This window comes from Procambarus clarkii, chromosome 86 (assembly GCF_040958095.1).
Source record: "Procambarus clarkii isolate CNS0578487 chromosome 86, FALCON_Pclarkii_2.0, whole genome shotgun sequence".
NCBI lineage: Eukaryota > Metazoa > Arthropoda > Malacostraca > Decapoda > Cambaridae > Procambarus > Procambarus clarkii.
Window position 1 is genome coordinate 9,322,198 of NC_091235.1, and position 6,644 is coordinate 9,328,841.

A 6,644-nucleotide genomic window follows, 5' to 3' on the forward strand; every position below is an offset into this window, starting at 1 on the left:
AAAAAGACGAATGATTTGGTAACCATGACTGGTAGAACAACGTTGTTAGCTGCAGCTCTGAGTATTTCTGTTACCTGTTTGGATTCTGTTTTTTACTTACCTATCAATGTCAACGGGGACGTGAGGCCCAGCTCTGTATGCCCCACCAACAGGCTCTGTTATACCTGTTGTAATTAAACTAATATGACGTTCGAATGGTAAATCGAAACAACGACAAAGGCTCTTAATGATAAAGGTAAAATTATAATGATAAAAATACTATAATAATGACTGAAATTGAAAAATTGATGCCATTTTTTTAGATATCCTAATTCACAGACAACATTTTTCTCTTATGTTTAGAGTTTATAAGAAACCTATTATCAATTTGATCTGTGTTCATTGTTTTTCAGGGTATATATATAATATTAAACAATTAATTTTTTCTTCAATGTATCTTAAGAGCTCTTCGAATTGTTAGTCCTCATTTCTTAGATAAGGAGTTTGAAAATATTGATAATATTGGTTTCAAGCTTTGCTATCCAGCATTTTACTTGGAAGCCTTTCGTAACAAGGCTCAATGTACATGTTATAACAGCACCAGTACTGAGAAAAACACCAAACAGTGTAACAAATCCACAAGGGCCGTGCCGAGGATTCGAACCTGCGTCCGAGAGCATCCCAGACGCTGCCTTAATCTATTTTCTTGTGAATTTGTTCATTTGATGCATCACGCAATTGTGATTTCTGTGTGTCACCAAACAATGTGTTCGAAAATATGTGTTGCTGGGTTCGAAAATAGTGTTAAGACCTTGAAACTTTTTTATGTAAATGTGGCGTTTAATTATGAAAATATTATTAGAATATTATTAGTTAGAAAGAGCCCTCGCAGTGATAACTGACATTTACAAAATACCCCGTAAAGATTGTAATAGATTCAATATAGGTCAAACATCTAGAGATTTGATATTTCGATTTTAGCAGCATAAATATTCTTAAAGAAGTGGTCAATTTTCTAATGCTTCATTTGTATATTTGTCAGAAAACTCTCAGCAAATTGATTGGGAGAAACTTCTTCAATAACAAATTGTAAAAACATTTTCAACAGAAATATTATTGAATCTCCTTTAATAGAAATTACAAAACCATACAATATGAATATTAGTGATGGTCTGTACAATTTGAATCCATTTCTAATTGATCAATTAAAAACGATCTTTGAAAGATGATTAATACACAGCTTAGCGCTTAGATTAATACACATTAGGGTTTCTGGGAACTCACATGCATTGATCATTATGTTCGGTGCTTCCAGAAACACACTTATAATGGTCATTAGACGTCAGCAATTTCCTCTTGTTCTTATGTTCACGAACCAAAATTACAAAGACATTGTTTAACACCTCATACGTCACCTTCCTGCCTATATATTCTAGTGTAATTTCAGTGATTTGACTTTTGATAAGTTGTTGAGTAACACGAAAGCGCTCAAGTCAATTTTGACTTAATTATTCCTTCGTGATTTACTCACACACACACATTATATATATATATATATATATATATATATATATATATATATATATATATATATATATATATATATATATATATATATATATATAAAATACTATAATATATAATTTCAGGAAAATGTCTTATTAGGCAAATCGGGCATTGGTCAAGTAGTGAGTTCTAGCTATTAGCCACAACATATATATATATATATATATATATATATATATATATATATATATATATATATATATATATATATATATATATATATATATATATATATATATGCGAATAAGCCTGAATGGTCCCCAGGACAATATGCAACTGAATATATATATATATATATATATATATATATATATATATATATATATATATATATATATATATATATAAGACTGAAAACTCACACCCCAGAAGTGTTGCATATAGTCCTGGGGACCATTCAGGCTTGTTCGTATATATATATATATATATATATATATATATATATATATATATATATATATATATATATATATATATATGTATATATATATATATATATATATATATATATATATATATATATATATATATATATATATATATATATATATATATGACAATGTCAGACCACGGAGGAAAAATGAAACAGGAAATTTCCTTAAGTACTTTCGTATATTAAATACATCTTCAGATGACCTTCTGAAGATGTATTTAATATACGAAAGTACTTAAGGAAATTTCCTGTTTCATTTTTCCTCCGTGGTCTGACATTGTCACATTCTTAATCACGTGTTTATTTTCGTGATATACACATATATATATATATATATATATATATATATATATATATATATATATATATATATATATATATATATATATATATATATATATATATATATATATATATATTATATGTTATCTAAACTCTATGATTCTGATGAGTTTCGAACCTGGGAGGGCAGGGATCATCCCACTGGCTACCACAAACCGCTAGCAATACCATCAGTTGCCTTATAAGCACTGGCTGCTCCTAGAGCACAAATGTTACCATACAAACACCACAACCAATCAACACCCAGCAACACTGGTGGTGCGTTTAGGGGCACAGTCTTTCATCAAATTTTGCTGCATACTGGGATCGTGCTGGGGTATGTGCCCAACATGGTCATTTGGGGTTGTTGTTGTTAAAGATTCGCTACTTGGAACAAACAGTTCCAAGTAACACGGGCTATGGCATAAGAGAGACGAGTGCCAACTGACAGTACCAATGGAGACCCCCACGACGATTTTCTGCACATCAACTGGGCCTAGAACTATTATTTTTTAAGTTGTTCTTTTTATAACAAAAATTTATTGAACTCATGTATGCAAAATTAAAAAATATAGATTAAATGCCGAATATAACAAACGAATTTTAGTTAAGTTGTACAGTACTTAGGATTAATCAACATATTTAAGTTAGGTGAGGTTGTTAAGTTTGCTTGGGGTTCAAAATATACAGAAATCATAACATAGGTGTTGAATTGAATGTATCTATTAATGTAAAAGACATATTTTTACCTTGAAAATAATCTTTATGGGAACTTGGCTCATTTGGCAACTGCCCCCCAAAAAACCAGACTTGGATGATATATTCACTGAAGCAGGAGGAACAAACCATTATTATAATCTGATGTAAAACAGAATACATTAAGCAGGTTAAACTTTCATATTTCATTACCGAGTTCTGGGAGAAAGAAACCTCGTTAATTTACAAAGTAAATTTAAAATGTAAAATGGTTAATTTACAAAGTAAATTAACAGCTTGAGCACGGCGGTTCTCTGATGCAGTAAGATCTATGCTAATTACCTCCCTGCTTCTCCTACACACACACACACACACACACACACACACACACACACACACACACACACACACACACACACACACACACACACACACACACACAGAGGAGGACATGTGGCTGAGTGGACAGCGCTCGGGCCTCGTAATCCTAGGAACCGTGAAGCGACCCCCCTGCGATGGCGGAAACAAATGGGCAGAGTTTCCTTCAGCCTGATGCCCTTGTTCATCTAGCAGTCAATAGGTACCTGGGAGTTAGACAGCCGTTACGGGCTGCTTCCTGGCTGTGTTTGTGTGGGAAAAAACACACAAAAAAACACAGTTGGTTGATTGATTGACAGTTGAAAGGCGGGCCGAAAGAGCCAGAGCTCAACCCCCGGAAGCACAACTGAGTACATCAATATTTAATATATATTCGTGAGACATAATTCTATATAAATGTTTTTCCTAAACACTTCATGTTAGGAAGATCGTGTCGAGGATCTCATTGATATTGTGGTAGGAAACCTCACAAAAGTCTTACCTCATTACCTCATGCTTTTTCTCATGTTTTGTGTCACCACTTCGGGTGTCTGTCAATTTTTCTAATCAAATCGGTTATTCTCCTGTTCTTCCTGTACCTTCTTGCCGGTTTGTTGTGTCAAGTTCACACCCTTCCACACCAACACACACCTCACCCCCTCACCTTCTCACACTGACCCACACTATCCCATACCCACCTACACTATCCCACACTATCCCATACCCACCCACACTATCCCATACCCACCCATACTCTTCCATACCCACCCATACTCTTCCATACCCACCCATACTCTTCCATATCCACCCATACTCTCCCATATCCACCCACACTATCCCATACCCACCCACACTATCCCATAACCACCCACACTCTCCCACACCATCCTTCACCCTTTTCTGCTCCGTCCTCAAACCCTTTTTTTGTTTTCAATCTAGTCACCTCTTTTTGCTCTCTGCACCTTTCTCCATTCACTGTCAGCTCTCTACCTTTCCTGTTACCTCTCACCACCCTTCCCTCTTTCCCCCCTTCCCCTCGAGTCTATTCCACATTCACCCATCCAGCTCTATTCCTCATGCAACCCCCTCCCCCTCTCCCCTCTCCCCTCACTCGATGCAGGTGGCATTGCAACAGGCAGAACACAAGGAGGCTTTTGTTGCTAGCTCATTTTTAAAGTTTCAACTGGAGAGAGGAACTCATCCTGCAGGAGAGGAGTTGGGCAGATTGATGAGCAACTTGGCCCAACTCTGTGTGTCCCCTCTCTCTCTCTCTCTCTCTCTCTCTCTCTCTCTCTCTCTCTTTCTCTCTCTCTCTCTCTCTCTCTCTCTCTCTCTCTCTCTCTCTCTCTCTCTCTCTCTCTCTCTCTCTCTCTCTTTTCCTCTCTTCCTCTCTCTCCCTCCCTCCCTCTCTCTCTCTCTCTCTCTCTCTCTCTCTCTCTCTCTCTCTCTCTCTCTCTCTCTCTCTCTCTCTCTCTCTCTCTCTATGCAAAATATTTATTTGTATTATTATTTTGAAAAAGGGGAAATGTAGTGATTATAGAACTCTGGATTTCAAGATCTTATTTTAGCCCGTTCATCTATTTTAGCTGCAGGTTATGACGGCAGGCCCCTGGGAGCCAGGCCCCTGGGAGCCAGGCCCCTGGGAGCCAGGCCCCTGGGAGAGGTTTTGGGTATTTTAGATTTTTAGGTATATTTAGGTTTATTTTTGATGCGGTGCGAATATTGCCTAAAAACAACACCGCATACCATTTTTGGGGGCAAAACTGACTCTATATATAACTGAAAGGAATTTCGAACACAGTTGTGCTCGTCAGAGATAATGTAGGACTGTCAGAGTTACCCAGAGAGGAGCCACTGGCTTAGAAAGGCACCGTGAGAACGCAAGCTGCTGGAAGCAATAGCCTGAGTGAACACAAGAGCTGTGTGAGGCCGGAAGCGGAAAGAACAAAAAAGGGAACAAAATTTGAACACGCACAGAAGCAGTTGCAAGACAGAAATAGAAGATTAAAGAACAAAATAAAATTTCGAACAGTAGTACAGAAGATTATGTTACCAAATTGAACCCCACGAACCAATTGTTAAATTGAAATAGAAAGAAACTTCATAGGTATTAGTTAAATTAGAACACAGATGTAGATATTAAAGACAGAAAACGGATCAGAGTTCTGGGTAGACTAATATATTGGTAATGGGATAAAACAAGAATATTGAAATAGATAACAGCGTTCTGAGGACATATGAAACACAGCAAGACGAGACCCAACAACTAATGTAGGGAAGACAAGGAAAACTAGCTAATACACTCAAGGGAATTTCAACATATAAGAAAATATACTTGCAAGAAAGGGCTCTTATCTTGAAAAGTCTTTGGTTAATATTAAGTCTAATACTGCAATGCCTAATGAAGACTGATTCAATTAAGTTTCTTTCAAGGAACTATTGTTGTAAGTAATGCACCTGCCTGAGCCCTAGTTGATAGCTAAGTTGGCAAATTTTGACATGCAGGGATAATACAATCGATTATTCCCTAAATCTGATATAAAAGCTATGTTGAACGAGATAATTTAGATCGATGTAAATGTATTCACAATACTTGCATTGGACTAAATAGACACATCCTGTAAGGGAAATCTGAAAATTCTTCATAAAAAAGGTGTTTTTATAATTAAACATTTCATGTAAATCACAAAGTTTCAGAGTCTTAACGATGTTTTAAAATTCCAAAAAATGTGGTAAACACTACATTTTTTAGGGCAAATATTTTCCTAATTGATGTTATAATATGTATATTACACTTTGCTACGACAATCCTTCAAAAAACGTATTGGATAGCAAAGTTTGAATCCGATAGAATCAATATTTTCAAACTCTTCATCCAAGAAATCTAAATTAGGAATTCGAAGATCTCTGAGATTCATGGATGAAAAGTAGATTGTTTTAACGTAATATCTGTACCAGATAAATAGAGAACATATAATAAATTGTTTGTATGCTATTTGTAAACATTATACATAAGTGTTTATTTTATACATGCCTTTCTTAGTCAATATAAATAATTATATTGTTGTACGTCCTCGTCTACACAGTCCGCGTTGACAAGGTCAGGCTGTGTTGACAAGGACAGGCTGTGTTGACAAGGACAGGCTGTGTTGACAAGGACAGGCTGTGTTGACAAGAACAGGCTGTGTTGACAAGGACAGGCTGTGTTGACAAGAACAGGCTGTGTTGACAAGGACAGGCTGTGTTGACAAGGACAGGCTGTGTTGACAAGGACAGGCTGTGTTGACAAGGA